The 27,079-nt window shown below is 39.0% G+C and overlaps 1 long non-coding RNA gene across 1 annotated transcript in view; it reads left to right on the top strand.

The window, feature by feature from the left end:
* Positions 1 to 6,688: 6,688 nt before the first annotated feature.
* Positions 6,689 to 27,079, top strand: part of LOC144588676 (uncharacterized) — a 71,081-nt gene continuing 50,690 nt past the window's right edge. The window contains exon 1 of the long non-coding RNA XR_013544330.1: positions 6,689 to 6,768. This is a non-coding gene — a long non-coding RNA (uncharacterized LOC144588676). The remainder of the gene's footprint in view (positions 6,769 to 27,079) is intronic.

The raw sequence follows: 27,079 nt of genomic DNA, 5'->3' as shown, positions 1-27,079 counted from the left end.
GCCCCTTCTGCCTGAATTAAGTTTAAAAAAAGAATTCACATAAAAATTTTAAAGTGAGAATCCAAGGATTCACAGGCAGATTAGGGTGCACACTTCCAAGATGGTGTGACCAACGTGGAAAGGGATGTGAGAGAGAGAATTTCAGCAAACAGCTCAGCTTTGAAAACTGGACAGAACATTGCACATTTAGGGAGTGTGGGACATTTGTTTTTCTGGGATACCCAGTGTGGCGTAGTAAATATAGCGACACATTGGAACTCAGGAGGCCTGGGTTCAAATCTCTACTCAGACGTAGAATACTCACTGGAAGTGTGGTAAACCTACTCCTTAAATATCTCTTATTTTGAAAACCCTATTATGGTTCCCATAAAGTAGTTCCAACTTGATGGCACAGAACATAACAACAACAACAACAACAACAACAACAACAACAACAACAACAACAAACAACAAACAACAAACAACAAACAACAAACAACAATAACATTTATTTTGCCATTCCTCAGCTGAGTTTCAGATCTACTGGATGGGGAAATAAGGCAGAATCCTTCCTCTACATAGATATATATGTGATTGCTACCTTGCAAGCCTCTGTGTGTTTGTGTGTGTGTTTCTAGCTGTGTCCCTCAGAGCTGGCTATGGCCACCAATGGCTGCTGCGCCTTCTGCCCTACCACCTACAGGGGGCACCAACCACCACTCTAGTCAGTCCTGACCCTTTCCTCTTTAATGAGTGAAGACTCCTTCAAAATTTACCAGAAACTGAGTAAATTGCCTTAGACAGAATGTTGAGTCCTGATGCTATTTGGAAACAAAAACTATACAGTATATATATATATTGTAGCTCCTTTCACATTCGTATCATTTCCTATATATACAAATATATCAATACTGATTTATTCTTAGTTCTATCATATAAACAAAAAGCCGTGAATGAAAATTGAAATCAGGGTCATATGATCTATGAACAGCAACAGGTTCTGAGTTGCAAACAGGATAATTTACTGGGACTAAAATTGGCAGTGGGTATAATATGCTTGGCACATTTTTAAATATCTTTGGCATATTCTGCTTCAAAGTTGTTAAAAGGATATGCTATAATTGAGATGCTTTTACTGACAATGTTGAAGAACATTGCCAGAAGTTGTACTGCATGTATACACAAAGAACACTGCTATGGAATGACTTGTAGACGATTGGATTTGACTAAACTTCTTTGGTGGTATTTAAAAGGGAAACTGAACTGTGTGCAGAACATTTGGAGACTCCAAGAACTGGATGAAATACAGAAGGAAAAGCCACTGCTCAAGAGGACCTGTGAGTAAAATGCAGGGATGGGGACTTGAGTTGTGGGACTCGCTGTCAAGCCGCACTTAAGTCGCACCAGTGACTCAACCCTGACTTGACTTGGGGTATTTTTTTCAGTGACTTGGACATGACTCATGACTCTTAACCCACCAACCCCCTCCCTTTTTTTCTGGGGGGGGGGAGCTTGTTTTTAATAGGGACTCGGATTTAGGGCTCAGGACTCAGGACTTGGTTCCAAAAATTCAGACTCAAACCTGGGCCTTGGTATCAAAGACTCAGACTTGGCCTTGGGATTCACCAAAGACTTGCCAGCATCCCTGGTAAAATGATGAATGTTAGTTTGCCCAACCCAGGAGCATTTTCAGCAGCTGATTGTTGCTCAGACAAAACTCTGTGCCACATGAGAATCTTTAACCAGATTTGCTATGGATTTAATTTGAAAGCTTCCATTTAAGCACTCCCTGAAAAGCTTTTCAACTCTAAGATACATTACATTATATAACCATTGTTGTTGTTATGTGCCATCATAATTACCCTATGATGACCCTATAAATGACCAGTCTCCAAAATGTCCTGTCCTCAGCTGCCCTGCTCAACTCTTGAAAAGACTGTGGGTTCCTTTAGGAGTCAGTCCATTTCATATTTGGTCTTCCTCTTTTCCTGCTGCCTTCTAGCTTTCCAAGCATTATTGTCTTTTCCAGAGAATCCTGCCTTCTCATGATGTGCCAAGAGTAGGTCACCCTCAATTTCAACATTTTTTGCCTCCAGAGATAGTTCATGCTTGCTTTGCTCTAGGACTCACTTGTTTGTCTTTTTGGAAGTCCTCAGTAGCAACATAGCTCTCCTCCAGGACCACATTTGAAATCAATCATTTTTCCCCCTGTCAGCTTTCTTTACTGTCTAGCTGTCACACCCAAACCTGATGATTGGAAATACAAAAGTATGGATGATCGGCATCTCCCATCAAACCATCCTGAAGACACCAATCTTGTCTCATTGTAGAAGCTGAGCAGGATGAAGCCTGGTCAGTACCTGGAGAGAAAACAGATAAGGATTACAAAACAAAAACCTCCAGGCACCATCTTAGCTTTACAAGCTCAATGGTTTAAGGGTGCTTAAAGTATGTATTGGATTTTGGCCAATATGTTTACAAGAACAACACTTTGTCTTGTCTTTGGCTTTTTCATATGATTATCTTGGCTGGATGACAAAGGAAGAGAAGTTCTGTCTGTCATTGGCATGTCTTGCAAATCAGTCAACTGAAGTCTATCAGTGGTTGTTTAACTTGCCTGCTGCTGCCTGTAGCAGAATTCAGCAAAAGCTAAATGACAAGCTTAACCTTGGCTCAGGAATTTCTCATTTACAAAACTTGAACAATGATGACTTCATGGAAGTCCCAAATAACAAAGAACTTGAACAAACTTGCATGTGATCTTTTAGAAAGTAATTAGGTATCAGCCATAGTAACATCTGTACATGCTCTTTTTTAAAAAAAGAATATCTCAATTAAGAAAATAGATTTAAGAATTTACTTACAGAAAATATAGGGCTCAGATCAATTAGAAACTTGCAAAATTTCTAACAAATTCTGAATTTATATTGAAAGAAAGGGTGATATTGATATAATTCAAATCACTGAAATGATTGGAAATGGAGAATATAAAACAAAGAGACAGCCCAGAGCCGCTCCTACTCCAAAAGAGCTTTGATTCTGTTGGTTCCAGTGTAGTTCGATTTTTCAAAACAGATTAGGAACTGTCATACCCTGAAAATGACCAAGGCACTTCTTCTTAGCCAACATACAGGGATATTTTCTGCGCCATGTCCAGATCATGGAAGTTTATTACCACTGTCTCCATTCTCCGAGAAAATGTTATTTAAACATGGTGTTGTGAATTCCAAGTGGATTTTCTCTTTAGCTCTTATTTCTCTGATAATTAAAGTAAAGATGAGGCAAAGTGTGTCAATCATAATGTTTTTTTCTCATACTTTTTGGAAGATAATAACATATTTTTTCAGTTTATTTTTAAATGAGCACAACCAAATTTATGAGGAGATAATATCATGTGAAATCTTTGTTAGATTTCAAATATTATTTATTTAATTTATTTATTATTTATTTAATTTATATGCTGCCCACACTACCCAAAGGTCTCTGGGCGGCTTACAACATTTAAAATACAATAAAATTTAGAACAATTAAAATACAAATAGTTGTACTAATGTTGTACTAATGTTGGCAACATCTATGCACTCCATTTTATAAAACTGGATAGAGTGATTTTTTAAAAAAAAACATTGCTGTAGTGATGGTGGTGATGTGAAACAATGACTGGTTGAATTTAATTCACAGATCAAAGAAGGGGGAAATTAACCAACATAGTAAATTGATTATTTCATGGGTGACATAACCAAGCCATGCTTTATCTTAATAAAGAGCAACATCCCTCTAGTCCTTAACTGAATTCCAGCCAATGCAATAATACTCAGTTGTTAATGACTTTGATGTTGATGTGGAAAAGTGAATGACTGCATAATCAGTGAAATGGGACCGCCTCACAGTTGGAAATGTTTAAGCCAAATAATTTTGGACTGTGAAAAGAGCCTTGAGTGGTGGAAATATTGGCTGAATCCCAGCATTTCTGCCTTAACTAAACAGGACTTGAAAAACTTTATCATACTTTTCTGCTCCAGGCTGGCCTATAATTCTGACAACCCCAGAGAGCTGCAAATTAAAATATGTCTCTATATGGGCTCACTGTGGGAAAAAAAAGGAGCCATGGCTTATGGCACCAATAATGCATACACTTCTATCAGTGTTTAACTGAAGGAGCCTTTAGTTAAATCCATCTTCAGCAGGAGGAACAGAGGAAAGGAAACAGAAGTCAAGGCAGAAAAAGAATGAGGCCATTGGCTTATATTACGTATTTGCTTGCTGCTAAATTTGCTTCAAGAGCCTAAAATACCACATTAGTCCATCACAACAGGCACCACCTCCTTGTACTTTCCCAATGTTAAAAAGCACTAAAATTAGAAACGTTACTTAAGCCATTCAACAATAATTGTCCCTCTGAGTGAAAAATTGTTATGGAAAGGAAGAAACTATGAGCAACAAACACAAAGTATTCCATGCCTGTATTAATGTTTTTAGTTTAGATGGGTTCATTATAGGCCTTTCTCTCTGCCCGTTTCATACTTTCCATAATCCCATTTAGCAGGCACAGTACCTGTCATTTCTCTTTCTCTACCAAGTTGTTGTGGTTTCTGCATGAGTAATGCATCAGGCACAACTTTTCCTGCACTACTAGAACAGCCTATATTGTTTTTTGATATTCTTACAGTACAATCCTCTGCTCAGAAGATGGTGGTAAATTAGTAAGTGGTTAGTGGATTAAAGTCCTATAAACTGGCATTCTTCAGGCTAAATCCAATTGCTTGTCCAAAATAGCATTGACTCACCGAATCACTAGGATTTATGTTACCGTTGACTTAAGAAGTCCCATCCATTCAATGTGCCTACTTTAGTTAGGACCAACAATTGCTGTTAGTCATAAAGCTTTTAAAATGACAGGCTGTCTCATGACTGAATTTTCTTAATGACGCTTCTCCCTGCTGGCAAATGCCACTTCCATGCTTCACCCTCTTATTTGGGAATTTTGTTTTTTGTTTTTAAAACCCCTTACACCAGAAATAGGCAACTTCCAGTTTTCCATCCAGGATCCATGGACAGATCATCATCATCACACACACCACCAAATATGTAACAAGTACAAACAATAAAAGTTCAAATATTGTTGGCAGTCCACTTCCAGTTTTATTTTTGTAGGCTTAGGTTTTTTGAGAGGCAAGGCCTGCCTTTTATTATCAGTTTTTATGGAGGGCATCTGGGGACCTTGGGGGTTGCTTGCAACCCCACAGATGCACTCTGAGAAAAAGGGCGAAGTCCTCTTCTTCCTTCCTACTCCATTAAAAAGGGCATTCTGAGAATTACTTTCTTTGTTCAAGAGATGTTACCACTAGGGGATAGAGGTGCTGAGTCTGTTACATAGTCATTTTTTAACTGATCCCCCAATAAGATATTTCAACCACCAGATCTAAAGGAAGCAACTCACTTATATTATGTCTCTCCTTTGTTGATGAGGTGCTTGCTCAGAGCTCTTTCACGCAGTGCACAACGTTGCAAAGAAGGTTGTATGAGTCCTGTGCCTTGCTCTTTTACTTGCATCTCCTCTAATGTGAGAAAAAGTCATTCAGTTATGTCCATTAGTGGTTGTCATAAGTCCACTAAACTGCTTCCAACTTCAAGTGGCCCAACAAATTTATTTATTTATTTATTTACCACCCTATTTGTGTCAAAGCACTATTCTGGGCCATTTACTATTCCGGATAACATTTGCAAGATCTTATTAACATATTTTCTTTGGTCTAGCAAATTAAAGGCCATGGCTTCCTTTATTGACTATATTCATCTCATGTTAGATGTTCTTTTTTCTTTCTGCTGCCCTCACTTTTTTCCTAGGTTTTTTACGATGTCATTTGTGCCAAGCCAGTTCCACTGGTGCTACTTCTGCATATCCCAGGGGAGAAGGCATTGTGAGTTACCTATTCACAAAATGATACTGGAAAAGAGGTAGACAAAAGTCTCTCACACTTTTTTTTTACATCTTCTGGTAATGTCTCAAAGGTTCCCCACAGTGTGCTAAAAAGAGTGGTGGGTGGCAGACAGTTTCTGAGTCCACCAATTTTCCCCCTGGAAGATATTTTCAAACTATCTGAATAGCTATACTATTGTTTTTCCAAATATTGGAAATTGTTTTTACAAATATCCTTTACTTTTTGCTTTTTTTTTTCCTTCTAGAAACAAAAATTAGATTAATTGTATATTCCCTATTCAAGATATACAATAGCATGAGACAAACTACTGAATAAATCTTTCTTTGGAGAAGATCTTGTAGTTCTATTTTGTGTTTTTGTGGTAAGGATGTTCCAACCTTATCAACACAGCAAGAATGTAGTGACTGCACAGATGTTTTGAAGGAAAAAATCAAACTCTTTATGAGCAGACTATTGTACCTAACTCAACTTTCTGTTTACATCTTCGGAAAGCATGTTGCATATTTTTCATAAGCCTTGTTTCACTTAATTTGGTTCATTTAATCTGTGTGTGTATTTCTCCAGGTTTGTCAGAAACCCTTCTCCATTTGTTTTTTTTTTTTAACAGACATTGGCGACTATATTGCCTGAGTTTCCTTTTTCAGGTTTCCTGTCAATCAGACCTTTAATAAACTTCATGAAACATCACAAATCAGATTCATTCATTTCTATTTTTCTCTTTCTGCTCAGCCTTTGCTCTCCCCCCCCCCACTCCTTTTAAGCATGCATGGCTGGGGGATTGGAAGATGAGCAACCAAATGCAACAGCAGCCTTCAGTTTTCCAGCCTTCCCAGAAACACAGCTGCAGGTAGGGTTGGAGGAATGCCAGCTACTCCCTAGTTTAAATCCCACATAGCCCCCAGGCTCAAGGAAGATGATATTCCTGATTGTGATCATTAAAAAGAGAGAGAGAGAGAGAGAGAGAGAGAGAGAGAAAGCTAAGGATTGTTAAACTGCTCATCCAGGCCTGCAGCTGCAGTTGACTCAGAGTGCAGAGTTAGAAAAAGGCTCATGTGGCAAGATTAGAAACTCATTTGTGTAGTTTATGTGGCCTTGCCAGGAGCCTCCCTTCTTCTTCGTCGTCGTCTTCTTCTTCTCTCCCCCCCCCCCCACCCCAAGCCACCTTCGTTTTATTAACTTTAAAAGCACTCCTTTCCTGCTGAGGATCTGGCTGGGTTGCTGGGAGGCAGCGCTCTCTCGCTCTCTCTCAACGCCATTCAGCAACACTTGGAAACGTTCTTCAGCTGGTACAGCTGTGTGAGATCATTTCTAAAATGCTAAAATGGTCTCCTTCTCTCGCTCTGTCTCTTTTCTCCCCCATCTTTTCACTTCACTTCTCTTCCCAGAGTGCAATCTCAAGCCAACTGCTTTTAAAATTTTTCAAATACGTTCAATAAGCTTGGGGGTTACATGAATATATGCCATGAAAGCAGGAAAAGAAAAGGCCTTCTTGTCATCAAAACTGTAGTAATTTCGTGTCAGAGGTAATTACTACTCTGTAAGTAATACTTCTAATGCAAAGTGATGGAGAAGGCAGGACGGAAAAGTAAAACCAAAATGGTCAGCCACATGAAATCTGATATCAAATAAACTCCCCACCTTAAACTTTGTCTGATAAAAAATTTTCTGCTCTTTGAAAAGAAAAGGATGTTGTAACTACAACTGAAAACATTTCTTAAACCAGTTTTTGTAAAGATATGTTCAAGGGCAATCCTCTTGAAATTCATACCACCAAAAACAGGAAGGCTAAGAGGAAGAAATAGGGAGGAAAAACATGCGTATTAGTTTATTTGAATTTTTCCCCATCCTTACACTTAAAGAAATATTTTCAAGGCAGTTTACACATTGGGAAACTGGTTGCCAGCAGTGTGAACAGAATTTTGAATAAGATAGGGTTTTAGTCCACTTGAGGATATCTCTTCTTAGGTATTAACATTCATATCAACATCACAATAATAATATTCTGTTATGTGTGTAAAACAAATCAAAAGATTAAAGGTGGCATGTTTTCCTCTCTATTCTCAGAAGTTGGTAAGTGCTCCAACAGTGGAGGCATTCAAGAAAAACATAATCACCTGGCAGATATGCTTTGATTGTATTCCTGCACTGAGCAGGGGGTTGGACTTAATGGCCTTATAGGCCCCTTCCAACTTCACTTTTCTATGATTCTACTGATCTCATGGATACGTGTATGAGATAGGCATAATATTGCCTGCCTCCATAGTTGCCTTTTGACCTTTTTCCCCAAATGGCATTGCAGAATTTTTCAGAGGTAGCTTTATCGATCTACTGCAGCAGACAGAATTTTAAAAAAAATCTTCTGACACTCAAGACTAAAAAGTGTTATTCACCATAAACTTTCACAGACTGTAGTGAGCTATTTGAATATGAAATAGCTTGAGGGTTCCATACATCTGTAGTTTTGACCTTCTGTCAAGAAGAAGCTCTCAGAGAGGAAAAGATTTCCTCCATGACCTGTCTCTTCTCCCTGTGATGAAACAGGGTTACGTACATGCTCACTTTGCTTGTTGAGGGGAATTCGAAGTAGGTTGAATTCTCTGGTTGCTAGTTTGAATAAGTAGACTTTTCCTTTCTTCCACAGCATAGCATAGTTTTCTAATTAGGTCTGGTATTCTAGTTCCACAAAACCTGGCATTCTTGCTACTAGTGGAAAGTATAACTAAGAGGCATCAGTGGTTAAACGTCCCGTGTAATTTTACTGGCTCTTTACAGAAAGCATCGTTTTGTCACATGCTGCAGGTTCCAATACCTTCCCTCTATAATTGTGCTTCATTCACTATGCTTGTAGCAGCTGTTCTTTGGGTGGAAATAATCACAATACAGATGAGTGTTCTTCCTTTCCATTTTCCTGTAAGTGGTGATTAGTGGATATGGCATTTATTTGGAGACACAAAATGCACATAATCTGGGTTTTGTCTTTCAAGTGAAGCAAAAGATATCCTAACATATGCAAAAGTTGCATTTCATGAGACTATGAACAGAGGTAGTCATGAAGAAATGAAGTGGCCATAGCAACCATTAATACATTGATATAACAACATAGATTTTGAATACTTTTCTTAAATACAAGCTGTGCTACTATTTCAGTTTGCATTGTTTGATCTCTGAGTTTTCCTAGGAAATCTTATGTCCACTTCTTGTTCTTTTATTCTGAGCACATAAACAGAGTGTTGCCTTGAGAGTGAAATTTTGGATGAATTTTATTCCTGACAAAACGTAGAAGCTACGTCCTATGGGAGGAATTCCTTGCCTACATTATACATGTGGAAAATGAGCACTGCCTGTAGGCAGCTTGTGACCACAGCACAGGACACACTTGCAAAACAGCATGGCAAAGTACCTCTGTTTAACATGGATCCAGACTGTGGATCCTATGGTAAGAAACCAGTGCAGGCTCAGTTTGGGATGCTTTGTTGGCGGTAAGCTTTGCTGATGTGCATACAAAATGGAAGTGAGTGTCAAGAAGCATCACAGATCACACACCATGAATTTTGACTGAAAACAGATTGTCAATAATGAAATGGAAAGAGACTGTGTGTCTTCTGCACCATCTTTGGTGAGTTGTCCCATCACATAATTCACCCACGGTGATTCTCAGGTAAGTTATTTATTCATGGATATTGTTAGTTAGAAAAATATCAAATCAGGATATTTTGGTTCTGCTTTACGAAAATGGTGATTACAACTATCAATTATAAAGATTTCTAAACACGGTTTCCTAGTTCCAAGGAAGGCTCATTGTTTAAATGACTCCTGAGATCGTGCTATTAATAAATCTGCATTTGTTTTCCTGATTTGTGGGGATGGGGGAACCTTTCCTGTTTAGCTTAAATTTATGTCTACGTAAAATAATGCTGTTGCCAACAACTGTGAGATCCAGTTTTATTTTATCTCGTTATCGGTAGTTTCCTGTCCCGTTCTGGATAACTTTTGTCTTTTTAAATATTGTGTCTTGATGAAAAATGAGTTCAAAAATGTGTGCATACCACAACCTCACTCTGATTATATATTTTTGTTTTGCACCTTTTTTTTCTCTTCAGTAGGTGTACCAGGGGTGGTGCTATATAGCTGAAAAAGCTTCTGTAAATTAAGAATGCCCAAGCAAACACCATGGGAAAAAACCCAAAAGAGAAAAAGATAAAGTGTCTGTTTAGATACTAGTAAAATATCAGGGAAAATATCAGAATTGTTATGATTTCAGTTCCTTAGTAATTTGTTTCAAAAAGAAACAGATGGGGAGGATCCTCAAAATGAATGGATGAATGCAAATGAATTAATTCCTTATTTATTGTTTAAAATATTTTTATCCTTTAGAATCTCAGCTTTGAAGTTAGTTTACAAGGTAATTAAAACAAATGGTGTAACTATTAAAACTAGAACAGAGAAAGAATCCAATTTGCAAACTGCAACAGCTAAAAAAATCACAGTGCCAACGAACAACTAGAGTTAAAAGGTGCTCAGCTGGTATCACTGCATCTAAGGTGGAAAGGCAGAGTATGTGTATTGAACAATCAATGGATGAATTAATGACTAGAAATTACTTCTACCTCTATAATGTCTAATAGTGAGGATGTTCTGTGTTCTGAGCTACCTGAAGTTTCTGAACATCCATACAGAAGGCATTTCGTAGCAATTCAGCCTCAAGACCACTGATAATTATGGCTGGATCCTGTCTTTTCCAAGAAGTGGTGGAAGTGATGTAACACTTACATTGGTTAAATGCTCAATGGCATAACTGAATATCTAATATGAAAGGTTTTACTTAAGGACACCCACTTAATTTTTTTGCTCACAGATTGTCATAACTGTACTGACCAGTGGTCATTATAACTAATTGGACTTGGTGATTTCTGGGGCTGCATTCCCAGTATTCAGTGAACTGAAAAAGCCACACATTTCACACAGTAGTAATAGACAGTATTAGAACGTACATTAGGTGCCATTAATTTTTAAGTCTCTTGGTGTAGATAACATTTATTCTTATTATTTATTAATATTTATTACATATCACATTGTGCTCATGTGGAAAAACATGAGTAAACCAAACATGCATCACTCTTTTCCTTTCTTATTCCAGTCATTTCTCACTTATTGATGTACTCTGTTCTTTCTCTTCTCTTTACTCTCTTACCTAAGGCCAGGTGATCATCGTGGCTGTTCTAGGATGCAGCAGTACTGAATGGCAATCTAATGCTGCATTGAAGCCAAGGGCTATTCTTGTCCTCCAAACATTTCTTCTTCTTCCACTTCTTTGAATGGTCAGCTGAAACAATCTGCACTTGTCATTGCTTGTAAAAAGTAACCTAATTCTTTGTGATTTATGTGTTTTGAGATTTCATGGTCTTTATGGATTCTTCTTGGTAGTGCCTCATTGGTCCCAATTTTCATTCAAGAAATCCTTAACACATCCACATTGAAGTTGTTGATTTTTCCTCTTTTTTTGGTGGTAGCCTACGTTAGCATCGTGATTCCATAATGTAGAACTGAGAAAACCTATTTCAAAACCAATTTTATATTTTTGTCACATATTACGTCTTGATCTTAAAGAACTGCTGTGGGCCATCTATGATGTTTATTGCATGGCTATGAACAACCATTCAGTCGATCCAATTTGTAGATACTCACATTTCTCAAGTTGTCCACCAATTCATACTGCATCACCAGTGTTCCTTAAATACTGAGAAGATCTCCACTGAAAATGAAATTGGTACTTGCATCAGCAAGTGCTTCTTTAAATGTCAGCATTTCTCAAATACTGATTGAAAAGTAATGGCAAGGATATACATCTTTATTGTGCTCCTCTTTCAGTCTCTATGTCCTGTCATCTGAGCTTCACTGTTGACTCCAATTATTGCTAGTAAAAGTTGCCAATTATATACCCATTATTATATAAATAGCTCTTGAATCAAGGCCTTTGTTTACCAACAGCTCTATCTAGCTGCTACTTAGAATTTTGTCAAAGGTGTTCTCATAATCAGTAAAGTAAGCAAACATATCTAGGCATCTCTGTCTAGGTCTGTTCAGGCAGAACAGTGCCGCCCTGTTTACAAATCCTCTTCTGGGCTGTGTATCTTCTGTCCATCCTTCATACTTCGTGCAAATTCTGCCACTCAGAATAGGAGGGGGTGCTGATAAGTATTGAGCCTTTCCCAGAAAAAATTGAGCTAGATAGCTGTAACTGCCACATTAAGGAAATCTAAGCAAATGGACAATCAGCTTCTCCCTCTATGGTCAATACAAAGTGTAGCTTCAATAAAGTTGATCTCAGACAAATTTCTGGCATAATTCCTGTTCTATAGATTTGATTGAAAATATTAATTAGAACATCTAAGTCATTTTCTTATGCAGAATCATAACTGGATCCAGGACTTTTACCTTTTTGTTCCTTACGTATATTGCATTTTGAATTCAGTTTTCAGTATTTTGGGTTCAGTGTTCATTTGACATCACGTATTAGAGAACTATTCCTGCCATTACTAGTAGGCATCATGTTTCGATTGTGCCTGTTGTCTCCTCGATCTTTTTATGCATATTTAAGGGGCTGTGTATCTTCTTCAGGTTTTCTATTTCTGTGTATTGCTCTGACCACCATTTTTCTTTGGCTTCCATAATTATGTTTGGATGTCCCTGTGCAATTCTCTGTATTTGATTAAATCTATTTTCTCTCTCTCTCTTCTGTTGGCTCTAACATTACTTTTCATCCACTTTTTCCTGAATGCTCTGGAATACTTTGGAATGGCATATAGCATCGCACCTTGTACGGAATGAATCCTGTGGGGCTTAGCGTAGTAGGTCTGTCTGTTTGTTTTCAAAGTAGTCAGTCCGCTGAAATTGCTGTCTATAGCTTAATCCAGATGTGACTGCGTAATCCACACCAAAGCCCCAGGTATAGTACTAGAGGGGCAAAACATGTTCGTGTCTGCACGCCTGTCAATAAAGCCTATATAGCTTTTTGTGCCAACTTCGCCCCATGTAAAGTATTTAGAGACAGTGATGTAAAAAGAAAGAAAAAAAACCAAATATTGATAAAGATGCAGAACACTGAAGAACTACATTCTTCCATGTGTACATTTGATTTTTTTCCTGACTATACTGCAATAATAGTATTAAAAAAGTTGACGGAAAGAGGCCTTTTCAGTGACCTTGTGTTCCTCCCTTAGAGGAAGAGGTCTGACAGGTAGATATATGGTGAGTTTGTTATTGTAAATTCCAGATCTTGTGATTATCTCTGACTCAACTTCTGCGTCTTTATCTGGAATTCCTGTGAAAGGTCAACCAGTATATTACCGCTTCTCTTCACCTTGCACTGACCCCAGCTTTAAAAGTACACTTTAGACAAGTACAGGAGGGCTTCTTCCCTGAACATAACGGTGGAGGTGAATGAATGATGTATGCAGACTCAAAAGTCATTTGCCAATGACCTGGGAAATATGCAACCCAGACTGTGACTTCTCTGGTCCTATATTAAGCATCCTGTTAAAGGAGCACACACAGAGAATATTCAGTAATCAACATGCTTTCTTTCCATCATTTAATAAATCCTGAGAATAAATGCTTTAAAAATCTCATTAAAATATATGTACCATATTCTTAAAAACAGAACAGATCTGCAGAACTAAAAATATCCTCAAAACCTGGAGATAGGAAAAGTCACTTTTCTTTTCTTTTTTGGAATTGTGGTCCAGAAAAGTCATTTTTCTGCATCAAAGTCATAGATCAAACAATACATCCAAAATATGAATAATCTACTTTATAGACAGTATGGTGTAGCAGATAAAGTTTTAGATTAGAACCAGGAGATCTGGGTTTGAATCCCTGGTCACTAATATTAACTGGGAAGATCACAATGGTAAATCACTTCTTGAAAACTTCACTTATTTTGAAAATTGTATTAGGATCATCATAGGTCTCAACTGACCTGGCACAAATAATAACAATTTAAAAGCAAGCCCTTTTGAACTGTCTTTGCAGATACAGGTGGTTTAGCCTACTTAAATCTAAATCTGCCACATGTTAGCTCTGTGTAATATGTGTAGCCTGCATAATTAAATTGTAAACCACACAGAGAATGCTTTAAGCTCTATGGGGAGTATAAGCAGCATGCTTTGATTTGCTTTAGATAGACCACTTTGCCCATACTGATGCACTCCTTTCCATACTTCCAGTATCCTGACAAGTTCATGATGGGACGTGTTCTGTAGAGGCAGAGAATGGAATGTTTTAATCAGACTTTGGCAGTACGGTGTTTTCCTTAGGAAGGCAGGCAGGCAGGCAGGCAGGCAGGCAGGCAGGCAGGCAGGCAGGCAGGCAGGCAGGCAGGCAGGCAGAGAGATAGATAGATAGATAGATAGATAGATAGATAGATAGATAGATAGATAGATAGATAGATAGATAGATAGATAGATAGATAGATAGATAGATAGATAGATAGATAGATAGATAGATGAATGACCTGGGGAGTTCAACTATACTGGAAAGAGTCTTGAAAACACAATTCTAAATTACTACTGTTTCCTGCTGACACCGTATTTCACTGAAGAAATTAAAGAGCTATAATGTCATGAGTTGACATAAGTGTGAAAATGAAAAAGAAAAATTAGCGTATGAAACAAGTTGGTTGACATTTAATGTGAAACCTATCATATGAGAGGTTAGAGACTGTTAAGATTATTGCTGATAATGGACAACTAGAAAACAAAAAGACTAGCTTTTGAAATAATTTTTTTAAAATTATCAGATAATAGAAGAGTAAACCTCTTCTTTGAAAATTCAATCCTGAAACCCTTTTCCATCTTATCAAAAAGTTCTGAATTTTACTATTCTCCACTGAGATTTTCAGTACAGGAGAAGCGCAAGGCTTATGAGGGGTTCAGTTCATACATAAGTACCCATTTCTTCCTAAGATCCATTGTATATTATAAGGCAGTTTCCTCAATGGTTGGTATCATTGATTGGGGTTCAAGCTTCTTAAAAAAATCTCATTAAAGAAATATATTTAGATAAAGGGTAAACTTTCTATTTAAGATTAAATTCGCAAATTGTTCACAAAATGGGTGGCAGCTGTTCCCGTTTTTAAAATATACTATTGGTTTTAGCCCCTTCATGGATTGCTGCCTTGTCATGGTGAAGAGCCTTGAGTAATTCAGAGAAGCTATGGGCCATGCCATGAAGGGACACCCAAGATGGACAGGTCATAGTGGACAGTTTGGACTAAATGTGATCCTCCTGGAGCAGGAAATGGCAAGCCACTCCAGTATCTGTGTCAAGAAAACCCCATGAACAGAAACAGAAGGCTAAAAGATATGATGCTGGAAGATGAGCCCCTCAGGTCGGAAGGCATCCAAATGCTACTGAGGAAGAGTGGAGGACAAGTACAAGTAATGAAGTCGTTGGGCCAAAGCCGAAAGGATGCTCAGCTGTGGACGCACCTGGAAGTGAAAGGAAAGTCCGATGTTGCAAAGAAAAATACAGCATAGGAACCTGGAATGTAAGATCTATGAACCTTGAGAAGCTGGATGTGGTCAAACAGGGGATGGCAAGAATAAACATTGACATCCTGGGCATCAGTGAACTAAAATGGATGGGAATGGGTGAATTCAATTCACACAGTTATCCTGTCTGTTATTGTGGGCAAGAATCCCGTAGAAGTAATTGAGTAGCCCTCATAGTCAACAAAAAAGTGAGAAAAGCTGTACTGGGATACAATCTCAAAAATGATGGAATGATTTCAATATGAATCCAAGGCAGACCTTTCAATATCACAAAAATCCATGTTTATGCACCAACCACCAATGCTGAAGAGGCTGAAATTGACCAATGCTATGAAGACTTACGACACCTTCTAGAGCTGACACCAAAGAAAGATGTTCTGCTCATTAAAGGATTGGAATGCTAAAGTAGGAAGTCAAGAAATAAAAGGAACAACAGGTAGGTTTGGCCTCAGAGTTCAAAACGTAGCAGGGCAAAGGCTGTTAAGGTGCTACATTCAATATGCCAGCAAGTTTGGAAAACTCAGCAATGGCCAGAGGATTGGAAAAGATCAGTCTACATCCCAATCCCAAAGAAAGGCAGTGCCAAAGAATGCTCCAGCTACCATACAATTGCATTCATTTCACACGCTAGCAAGGTTATGTTCAAAATCCTCCAAGGTAGACTTCTGCGTATGTGGACCAAGAACTCCCAGAAGTCCAAGCTGAATTTTGAAGGGGCAGAGGAACTAGAGACCAAATTGCTAACATGCGCTGGATTATGGAGAAAGCCAGAGAGTTCCAGAAAAACATCTACTTCTTCTTCATTGACTACGCAAAAGCCTTTGACTGTGTGGACCACAACAAACTATGGCAAGTTCTTAAAGAAATGGGAGTGCCTGACCACCTTATCTATCTCCTGAAAAACCGATACATGGGAAGAGAAGCAACAGTTAGAACTGGATATGGAACAACTGATTGGTTCATAATTGGGAAAGGAGTACGACTAGGCTGTATATTGTCTCCCTGCTTATTTAACTTATATACAGAATACATCATGCGGAAGGCTGGACTGGAGGAATCCCAAGCTAGAATTAAGATTGCCGGAAGAAATATCAACAACCTCCGATATGCAGATGATACCACTCTGATGGCAGAAAGTGAGGAGGAATTAAAGAACCTCGTAATGAAGGTGAAAGAGGAGAGTGTAAAAAATGGCCTGAAGCTCAATATCAAAAAAACTAAGATCATGGCCACTGGTCCCATCACCTCCTGGCAAATAGAAGGGGAGGATATGGAGGCAGTGACAGATTTTACCCTCTTGGGCTCCATGATCACTGTGGATGATGACAGCAGCCACAAAATTAAAAGACGCTTGCTTCTTGGAAGTAAAGCGATGACAAACCTTGACAGCTTCTTAAAAAGCAGAGACATCACATTGCCAACAAAAGTCTGAATAGTCAAAGCTATGGTTTTTCCAGTAGTGGTGTACGGAAGTGAGAGCTGGATCATAAATAAGGCTGATCGCCAAAGAATTGATGCTTTTGGTGCTGGAGTAGACTCTTGAGACCCCTGGACTAGTATAGAAATGGGAACGGAACAGTGGTGACATACTGAGAAGTTCAGTAAGAATAAAACTGAACAGGTTTCATATTCCTTACATTGAGTATACAGTATCAATATTTTTAAATGTTATATTTTCTGGATGTGCACATACAGTATCTTAGTAAAAAGCAAACTTCATACACATTTATTCATGCTCCCATAGAAATTCATTTTTTTCCTACTGTATTATCAATACATGAGTGCATGCATTGTCAGTAAAATCCTGCATCAAGAATCTATGCAATTCTACACATAACCAATACATGCTGCTGGCTTTTTTGCAGGTTTTTTTAGTGTGCATTCTACAGGTAATGCCTGGGGGGAAAATACAAATGAACACAAAAGATATGGTGGTGCTCTGTGCATGATCTCAGGTAATTTGAAAAAATTACGCACACAAGACAACAGAGGATTTTTCACATGGCCAATTTACTTCACAAATAAGGTCAGTAATCTGGATCGGCAAAATCTGGGAAGAGATTCAAAAGTGGAGAATTATGGAACGATTCCTAATTTCGAGTTGATTCATGAGTCACCATTCCACAGTATGCTGCCTTGTGGTTACTCCCGCACTGCTCCTTGTCACGGTCAAAGAAAACACTTTAGCATGAGTTGTGATGTTTTGTTTTCCATGACAGCCCCAGTTCCACCCCAGGGGTTAGTAGTGCAGCTGTGGGAAATAATTACTCCACTGTTTCCGCTCACATTTGCTCCAATTTTGAACCATGTTGGTCTTGACACTGCTGGATATTCTATCCTGAAGACTGGGAAAAGGGGGAAAAAATCTTGTTGGCCCAACTGGTCTTCCCAGGTTTATTTGATGCCATCAACCATGACATCATACTGGACCACCTGACAAGCACAGGACGTAATGCCAGTCCTTGGAAAGCAGCCTTTGGAAAATTGTGCCGATGATCTGTAGTCAAGACCACAGCCTTAGCCAAAGTGTCCACAATGATTTCATCTTGTCCCCATGCTTTTTAAAATGTCTGCATCATACCCCTGGGAAGATGGTTTCCCTGGAAATGTAAAGTTCAGTGTGACGAATGTGCTGGCAACATGCAGCTGTGTTTCTCATATTTGTTTTATTCCGGGCAGCCCAGGGTGATTCCTAATCAGTGGCTAAAATCTCATCTGCCGCAAGGACTTTTTGGAAATAAAACATTTCTGATCACCTTCATCCAAAAGTCCCAGGACTCCTATGAAATGCCCTTTATCTTTGGGAAGCATTTGGAAGCTGTGGGATGGGGGGGAGTTTTCACTTTCTGAAAGTTACCATTGCCAGTAAATACACTCCTGTGGTGGCAATTTTCAGCAATTAAAGATGTCTGTCCTGCCTGGGACAGCATGGAAGTTTTGGGACCTTTCTGGTGAGGAATCTGAATTATTTTTTTCCTTAAAAATTGCCATGGCTAATGACATCATCAACCTTATATGGTGTAAACAGAATTTCAGCCAGCATCTGAAAACAACTGGCTAACAACTGTAAGTTTGATCCTGATGAGGCTGAAGTCCTCTTGATCAGTGAGAGTGATAGGGATTGAATTGGACAGAATTGCATCCCTTTTTGAAAATTGGGCAGGCAGTTTCTGAGTCCTGTTTCCTGGTGGATTTGCACATGGTAGAGATAAAAAGAAAATGCATCTCTGCAGAGCCACTCCCTCTTATCTTAGTTTTTTGATACAGATATCTCAAGCTTCTGTAACTATCACTTTGTCCCCCAAGAGAAAATGCTTACCAAAAAGAGCATACAAAATTTTAAGATGTTATTGTTTGCATACATTTTAATATGCTAGTGTTGTACATTGATAAGAATTTAGACATAATAACTTTAATTAGATTACAATTAAAGATTGTAATAAAAATCAAAATGCAATATGTTTCACCGTGGTGGTGAGTGGTCAAAGAGACCAGATGGGCGGGATACAAATCAAATCAAATCAAATCAAATCAAATCAAATAAATAAATAAATAAATAAATAAATAATCATGATCAGGAGATCCCTGTGAATGTTCAGTATCTCTTGCTCATAAGCAACATAAAGGGCTGTAGCTCATTGACAGAGCATTAGATCTGTATGCAAAATCTTCCACATTCTGTTTCTGGTACCTCCATAGAGGTCTAGAAGAAAATCCTGCCTAAATGCCTGGAGCACTACTGGGCAAGTAGTGCCAGCCAATGCCAGCACTAGTGGGCAAGATGAATTAGGATTGTGATTTCATATAAAGCACCTTTCTGTGTTTCTATATGTGCTTGTGTGGGGGAGGAGAATGGCTAATGATACAGCATGTTCTTCGCATGCAGAAACATCCAAGCTAAGGAAGAAGTTCTGATAGGCAAAATGCAACTATGCAGTGCTGATAACACTTCTAAAGATGAACCAAAGTTATGACTCAATATAAGGGAGTTCCTGTCTTCCAACTTGTAAAACTCCACTCTGTATTCTCTTTGTTCTTTGTGTACACTAAAGCAGCCAATCTCAATAGGTTATATGGCCCTCTTTTGGGGTCCTGGCACATTTGAAGGAGTCCACAGACTGAAACAATTCTTCACACACCACCTTATAAGGTTCATTATGTCACTGATACAATCCTGATTTGGCCTATATTTCCTTTCATATTGTGCTTATGGCCGTGGCCAAAAGAGGTTGAGAATGGCTGCTCTAAAATCTTCGGCTGGACAGAAGATTATTGTCTGATAAGTCTTTAAATGGAAGATTGACTTCTCTACAGGAGGACTCACAGTCTGTACAAGCAAAAATAGTTCCAAGGACTGCAGCCTTTGTCCAGTGTCAACAGATATTAGAATGCCATTTAACATCAGCCTTAGTGAATTCACCGCTGCAGGATGCAGAATGACAACACCACTGCATCAGATTGACCTTTGTGGGGTGGGGAGGGATTACCTGGCTAACGGTTATGTTTGTCTGTGCTACACATACTCAGACTCTTGATGCTACTTCCAGCTGTGTTGATACACAGCGGCCATAGGATGAAAGTGAGCAAGGTAGTTTACTTTTTAAAGTTCCTATATTTGATTATGCATTAGTTATCCAGAACCATAAATCTGGATGTAGAGCAGGGGTCTCAAACTCAATTTACCTGGTGGCCGCTGGAGGCAGAGTCTGGGTGAGGCTGGGCCGCATCAGATTTTCCGCCAAGTGGAGCAAGAGCCCGAGGAAGCTGCCCAGGAGTTTCTTTAGCCCGGCTGGGGCTCCGAGGAGGAGGAGGAGGGGTGCGCAAGCCCTCGTCGCCGGCCACAACACCCTCTGGCTCCTCCTTCACTACCAACACCACCAGCAGCAGAACAAAGAAGCGGAGAAGGAAGGGAGCGCCGGCGACCGCCTAGCCGGGGGGGGGGGGAGGAGGGCACGACATAAAATTAAAAAAACCCACCCTCACAGAATTCACCTTGCCAAAGGAGAAAAGCCCCCATTGGTACCCGCGAAATTAAACAGAACGGGGCGGGGGGCCCACAGGTGCACACGCATGCACATAAACAAACATACACACATGGATGTCCAACAACCTTCCTCTGAGGGCCCCCCCTCAAAAAAAGGCATACTCAGCAGCTACCCCCAACATGACAAAGGAGCAAACTTTGTGAGCCGGGAGCGAGCTCTGCTCTCAGGCATTGCTCAGCGGCAGCTTTTAGCACACGGGGAAAAGGGCCGGCAGTGCACCTCGCTCACCAGCTCTTCCCCAAGACAGCGCCTCTTGCACCCTCCATCTGGAACTGCAGCCTGCCAGCCGGCAGACAGGCTAGCTGGTTGGCAGGCTGCAGTTCTAGATGGAGGGTGCAAGAGGCACTGTCTTGGGAGAGCCGGTGAGTGAGATGAGGCTTTTTTTGACTCTTAACAGCAGAGGACGCGTGGGCGCTTCAGGGCCGGCGGGCCGCAAATGGCCCCCGGGCCACATGTTTGAGGCCCCTAATGTAGAGTGAGATGATATACTGTGATATTAAATGTAGTGCATTTTTGCTGCTGTTGTGAAAATTCACCATAAATGGTGCTCTTAATTACTCAAACAACTTAAAACCAAAAATGAAAGCAAACACACACACAACACCAACACCAACATTTTGAGCTATTCCATTACACTCCTTCTAAGCCTTGTAATTTTCCTTGGAAAACTTTTTAAGACTTCCACATAGAAAAACAAAAGCATTATGGAACAAATGTAAATAGAGACTTCATAGCCTAGCTATGTAAGGTTCTTTCCATCAAACATTTAAGTGGCAGGTGAGCAACACAGATATGTGAACAGATTTTTTTTCACCATAGTACAATGGTTTTTAGTGCACGGGTGGACCTCGTGAGGCCTCCCATGGCCCTTTTACCACCCTCCAGCTCTCCAACCCCACAGTGGCCTCCCCACAAAATGGCTTGGAAGTCTTGAAAGCTCACATTTCTTTATTGGGTCTTTTTGGTTGGTCCAATAAAGGCATTAAGACAACGTGGATTTTAGAATGTTATGTGTAGCCAGGACAGATACTCTGGCATATTGTTCGCTGTGACCTGAAAACACATCTAAAACAGCTCTTTATTGCAGATGAAAATTGTAATGGTAGACGAGCCATCAAATTATTGCTTGCTCATGTTCTGGGTGACAAAAATGGCTATTAAAACACTGCCACTGCTGATGAGTCTGCGAATTAGACTGAGAGCAACATTGTCTTTTTCTGTCATGTTATGATCTAAAGCCCATTCACCTCAACGGGCTGATATCAGTTACAACAAAGTGAATCAGAAAGAGGATGTTAGAAGAGAAAATGTCATTGCGTATAACTAATCCCACATACATACATCAACTGTTTTGCATCTTACATCTGAATAAGATCTCTGTAATCTATTCCTACAGTGAGGGAAATATTAACAATTTACAAGGAAAAGGGCCAATCCATCAACAACTACAAAACTGAGGAAGGGAGGGGATGAAGTATGCAGTGTCTCATGTTAATCAACTAGACTATTTCATTAGCTGGATAACTCAGTGAGCTGCATATCTGGCTGCAGAGTCAGGAGTTCAATTTCCCACTGTGCCTCCCAGAAGAAGATCCAGTTTGCTAGTGTTGGGCAAACTGCACAGTCGCAGAGAAACTCCAGAAGAAGGGAATGATAATCCCCCTTTGGAGTACTCTAAACCTAGAAAACACCTTAGATCAAAATAACTTGACAGTATGGAATTATCATCATCATTCAAACACTTAGCTAGAGCTTGGGATGTTATATTACAAGTAAAAGCAAAGCAAAGTGTGCTGCTTATATGCCACGCATAGCAATTAAAGTGCATTATACAGGCTACACACTGCTGTCATCCCCCCTCCCACTGCAAGCTGGGTACTCAATTTACTGACCTTGGAAGGATGGAAGGCTGAGTGAACCTCCAACCATCTACCTGGGATTGAACCCAGGTTGTGTTTTGGCTGCAGTACTGCAGTTTAACCACTGCTTCACAAGGCTCCAAATAACGATATTTCCTGTGATGCATTACATCAGGAGCAATAAGGTGACAACACACTTTTTTACACATTTTGAGGACTTGGGGCCTAAGTGAGTTTTTATATAGTATGTTTCTCTTTAGATGTAATATTAATGAGTTATTTCTTATAATAATATGAAAGCTAGCAAATAATTTGTTTTTGAAGCATAATGGTCCACTGAGGAATTTTTAAAATGTTGTAAAAATGTCATGATTTAAACAAAGATAGGTAAATAGCTTGTCTGTGTGATACAGTGAAGGAATAACCTTCAGATTTGCCTATTATCTCCATCACACACATCAGTGTTAATATGAAACAAATCATAAATGTCTGTATCTCCCTCGTTGTGATATATAGATTGTATGAATGAGGGCATACTAGCATTAAAACCTGTAAGAAGAAATGGACAAGTATGCATTCCCTCTGCAGATAAAGTAACATACCCAGACTGTGCTGTTTAAGAGAGTTTGACTTAAATCCAATAATAGAAAATACACCACATAAAACTGACAATCTCATCAACTATGGTGGGTTTTTCAAAACAAACAAATTCTAGTTCTCCCCAAACGTCCTGATGATGCCTTGTTATCCGTTTTATCTTGAGGAAAATATTGAGGGCTCAGGAAGAAGTCCTTAATTTCTGGGGGGGATGCTATTTGTAAAAGCACCCCAACTGGCTTAGATATCCGGCTGCAGAAACACATGTTGGGAGTTCAGTTCCCCACTTTGTCTCCTGTGAGTAGAACCAGCCTGTTGGGCTTAGGAAAGTTGCACAGGAAATGGGAAATAGCTTCTGTGCATTTTCTACCTAGAAAAGCATAAAAAGGGTCTCCATAGGTCAGAACTAATTTGATGGCACATTTGTTGTTGTTGTTAAAAAACTCCAGGCACAGTCAAAATTATAAAAACATTAAGTGGTATTATATAACAGATACAAGTTTTAATCAAACACCTAAGTATCTGTTAAATATTGACGCAGTATGTATGCTGTTCCTAATATTGCCTTTTTTTCGTAGCTCTGATGGTGGTATGATTTCTGAGATCTGCAACTGCTTATAGTACTATGTGAAATTTCTTGATATTGTTCCCAAAGCCCCGATGACTATGGGGACCACTGAAGTGTGTTTCTTCCAGAGGTGAGATGTTTCAATTGCCAGGTCTCTTTGTTTGTTAGTTTTTCCAATTCTTTATTTTAAACTCTGGCATCCCCTGGAATTGCCATGTCAATGATCCAGACATTTCTTCATTCTATTACTACTCTGTCTGGTGTGTTATGTACAAGGTGTCTGTCTCTTTGGATCTGGAAATCCCACAAGTTCTTGACTTCCTCATTTTCTGACACCTTCTCTACCTGATGTTCCCATGGGTTTTTGAGGCCGGCAAGTTATATTTTTTGCACTAACTTTGCCACTCTATTATGTCTAATTTTGTGATCTGTTTGTGCAATCTTTGGACATTCGCAGATGAGGTGTGACACAGTTTCATCCCTTTCTTGGCAGAGTCAACATTTGCTGTTAGCACTAACTACTTAGATCTTAGCTTTCATCACATTGGTTTGGAGTGCTTGTTCTTGTGCAGCAAAAATCAAGCCTTTGGTTTCTTTCTTAAGGGTCTCCAGTTTATTTATTTATTAAACTTATAGACTGTCCATCTTGAACGTGTCTACTCTGGGCGGTTTACATAAAACATAAAAAATACACTACAAGTAAAATCTGAATTAATTTCAAAGTCCAAGATGGAAAAAGAATAAGAGGGGGGAAAGGAAAGAAATAGGCTAGGTGATGGCTGTAGGGGAAGCCTGCCTTTCTGGCCATGTCTTCAGGTTGGTCTTGAAGGCCCTCAGCGAGGGGAGCAGGTGGATCTCTGCAGGTAAATTATTCCAGAGATGAGGGGCCAGTGCTGAGAAGGCCCAATTTTTACTATTTTCCCTTCGGACCTCTCTTGGCGTTAGGCCCTTCAGCCGCCCGGCCTGACTGGAATGTGTGATATGGGTAGAACTAGGCAGAAGAAGGCACTCTGCCGGGTATTGAGGGCCTAAACCATTTAGGGCTTTATATGTAATAGTTAACACCTTGAAATCAATGCGGAAATGGATAGGTAACCAGTGTAAGATGGCCAAGGTGGGGGAAATATGATGAAATTTTTTCACCCTGTTAATAACCTGGTCGCTGTGTTGTGGACCATCTGAAGCTTCTGCATCAGTCTCAAAGGAAGCCCCATGCAGAAGGTTTTAGCCATGCCCATGTTGAATTATGATCATGCTTTCCATCAATATTTCTCAAGTGTTTTCCATGTTTATTTTTCCAGCCGTCTAATTTCTTTTCAAATTGTTGTTACTTATACTGATACTTTGTTTCTGTTGCTTTCAAAATATTCTCCATTTCCACTGCTTTCAGTAATTTTTCTCTGCGTGTACTGACATAATAATATAGGCTTCTTTTTTCTTCCTCTACTACCTCCTGTTGTTGCAGTACTCCACGCCCTCCAATTTTTCTTGGTAAATATAATCTGTCTACATCACTTTTTGGATGTAGTGTGTGATTCATGTTCGATAGTTTCCGTGTTTTTCGATCCAATTCTTCTGGTTTGTTTTGAGTCCAATCTATTATTCCAGCTGGGTGTCTAATTAGTGGGACGGCCCATGTGTTTATGGCTTTGAGTGTATTTCCCACATTTAATTTTGATTTTAAGATTTTCTGCAGTCTTTTGATATATTCTCTTTCTGCCAGTTCTCTAACTGTTGTTAACAATGTTGTCTGCTTCTAGTATTTCAAGGTATTTATAATTTTCATCACTTGAGAAAGATTTTATAATATTGCCAATGTTTAACTCTATTCCATCTAGTTTTTGGATGTTGCCACGGTGTATAGACAAAGCTGCACATTTGTCAATTTCAAATTTCATTTGGATATCTTCATTAAATATTTGCACTGTATTTAGCAGTGATTCTAGCTCTGTGGAACTTTTTGCATGTAGTTTTAGGTCATCCATGTATAAGAGACTTTTTTCCAGCTTGTTGTAAAATATGGTAGCCCAATCCAGTTTTATTTAAAATGAATGACATGGAGATTAGTGAGATGTTAAACAGCAGTGGTGACAAAGAATGCCCTTGAAATATTCTTCTTTTGATGTTAACTTATCAAATTTCTTCACCATGGGCTATTAAGACCATTTCCATTTCCCCATGTTTTTCTTGAGGAACTTCTGAATGTTTTTACTAACATTTTAGGGAGGTGTTAATCCAGTATGTGACAATGAGTCAAATGCCTTTTTATAGTCTATCCAGGTCATTTTAAGGTTTGCTTTTCATCTTTTGCCATTCTTCAGGACCATTTTATCAATAAACAACTGATCTTTTGTGGTTCTTCACTTTTTAAAGTTCTTTTTCTGTTCAGTTGGATATAAGCAGGGTTCAGTTAAGTATTTCTATATAGATCTTGCAAGTATTCCTGTGAGGAACTTCAACATTGTTGGAAGGCATGTAATTGGTTGATAATTACTGCGTTTGTTGCCCTTTTGATTTTCTTTTATTATCAGAAATGTGCAGCCTGTTGTCATCCAGTCTTCAGTTGTAGAATTTTGAAGTAAGTGATTAAATTGCACTGCTATATGTTGATGAAGACTTACAGTTACATGCTGTAACCAGAATCCATGTAGCTCATCTGGACCAGGTGCATTCCAATTTTTTACATCCTTTACTTGCCTCTTAATAATTTCAGTTGTTATTACAATATCATCCATTTGTTTTCTTTGAGTTTCTTTACAAATGTCTTTAATCCACAAGGCGTTTTTGTTATGTCCAGTTGGGCATTCCCACATTTCTTTCCAAAATTTTAGAGCATCATCTTTACATGGGCCTAATTTCTTTTGCTATGCATTTTCTCCTAATGACGTATAGAATAATCATTGGTTATTTCGGAATTGTGTGTTTTCTCTATATTGTTTTAAATGTACATCTTATATTTCAGTTTTCTTTGCTGTGGCAGTTACATACTGTTTTAATTCTTCCATAGTTTTAACAACCATTTTCCTATCTAGATCATATATTTTGTATAGTCTGGCTTTTACTTTTTCATTTTTCAGTTCTGAATCTTTCAAGTGTTTTAAGTTGATAATGTCTGCACTTAATTTGTTTATTTATCTTTCCAGCTGAGTTTTCTATTTTGGGGTGCCATGAGTTTTCTGGGGTTTTTGCAGCTTGTAACTAAGTTCCACTGTTACTATGGTAGCTGGTTTGTTTCCTTTAGAGCAGTGGTCTCCAACCTTGGGCCTCCAGATGTTCTTGGACTTCAACTCCCAGAAATCCTGGCCAGCAGAGGTGGTGGTGAAGGCTTCTGGGAGTGGTAGTTCAAGAACATCTGGAGGCTCAAGGTTGGGGACCACTGCTTTAGAGTATTTGTCCAGATGGTTCTGATGACATTTGCATCATTCAGTAGATCTCTTACTGGTTTACTTTGTAATTGGTACAAATTGAGGAGCCGTTGTCTTTCTGTGTAATATGGGTTACTTTTTTCACCCTCAGTGATGTTTCCTATTCTGTCAAC

Source organism: Pogona vitticeps, chromosome 1, assembly GCF_051106095.1.
Source record: "Pogona vitticeps strain Pit_001003342236 chromosome 1, PviZW2.1, whole genome shotgun sequence".
Taxonomy (NCBI): Eukaryota; Metazoa; Chordata; class Lepidosauria; order Squamata; family Agamidae; genus Pogona; species Pogona vitticeps.
This window is presented reverse-complemented; position numbering and strand designations above follow the sequence as displayed.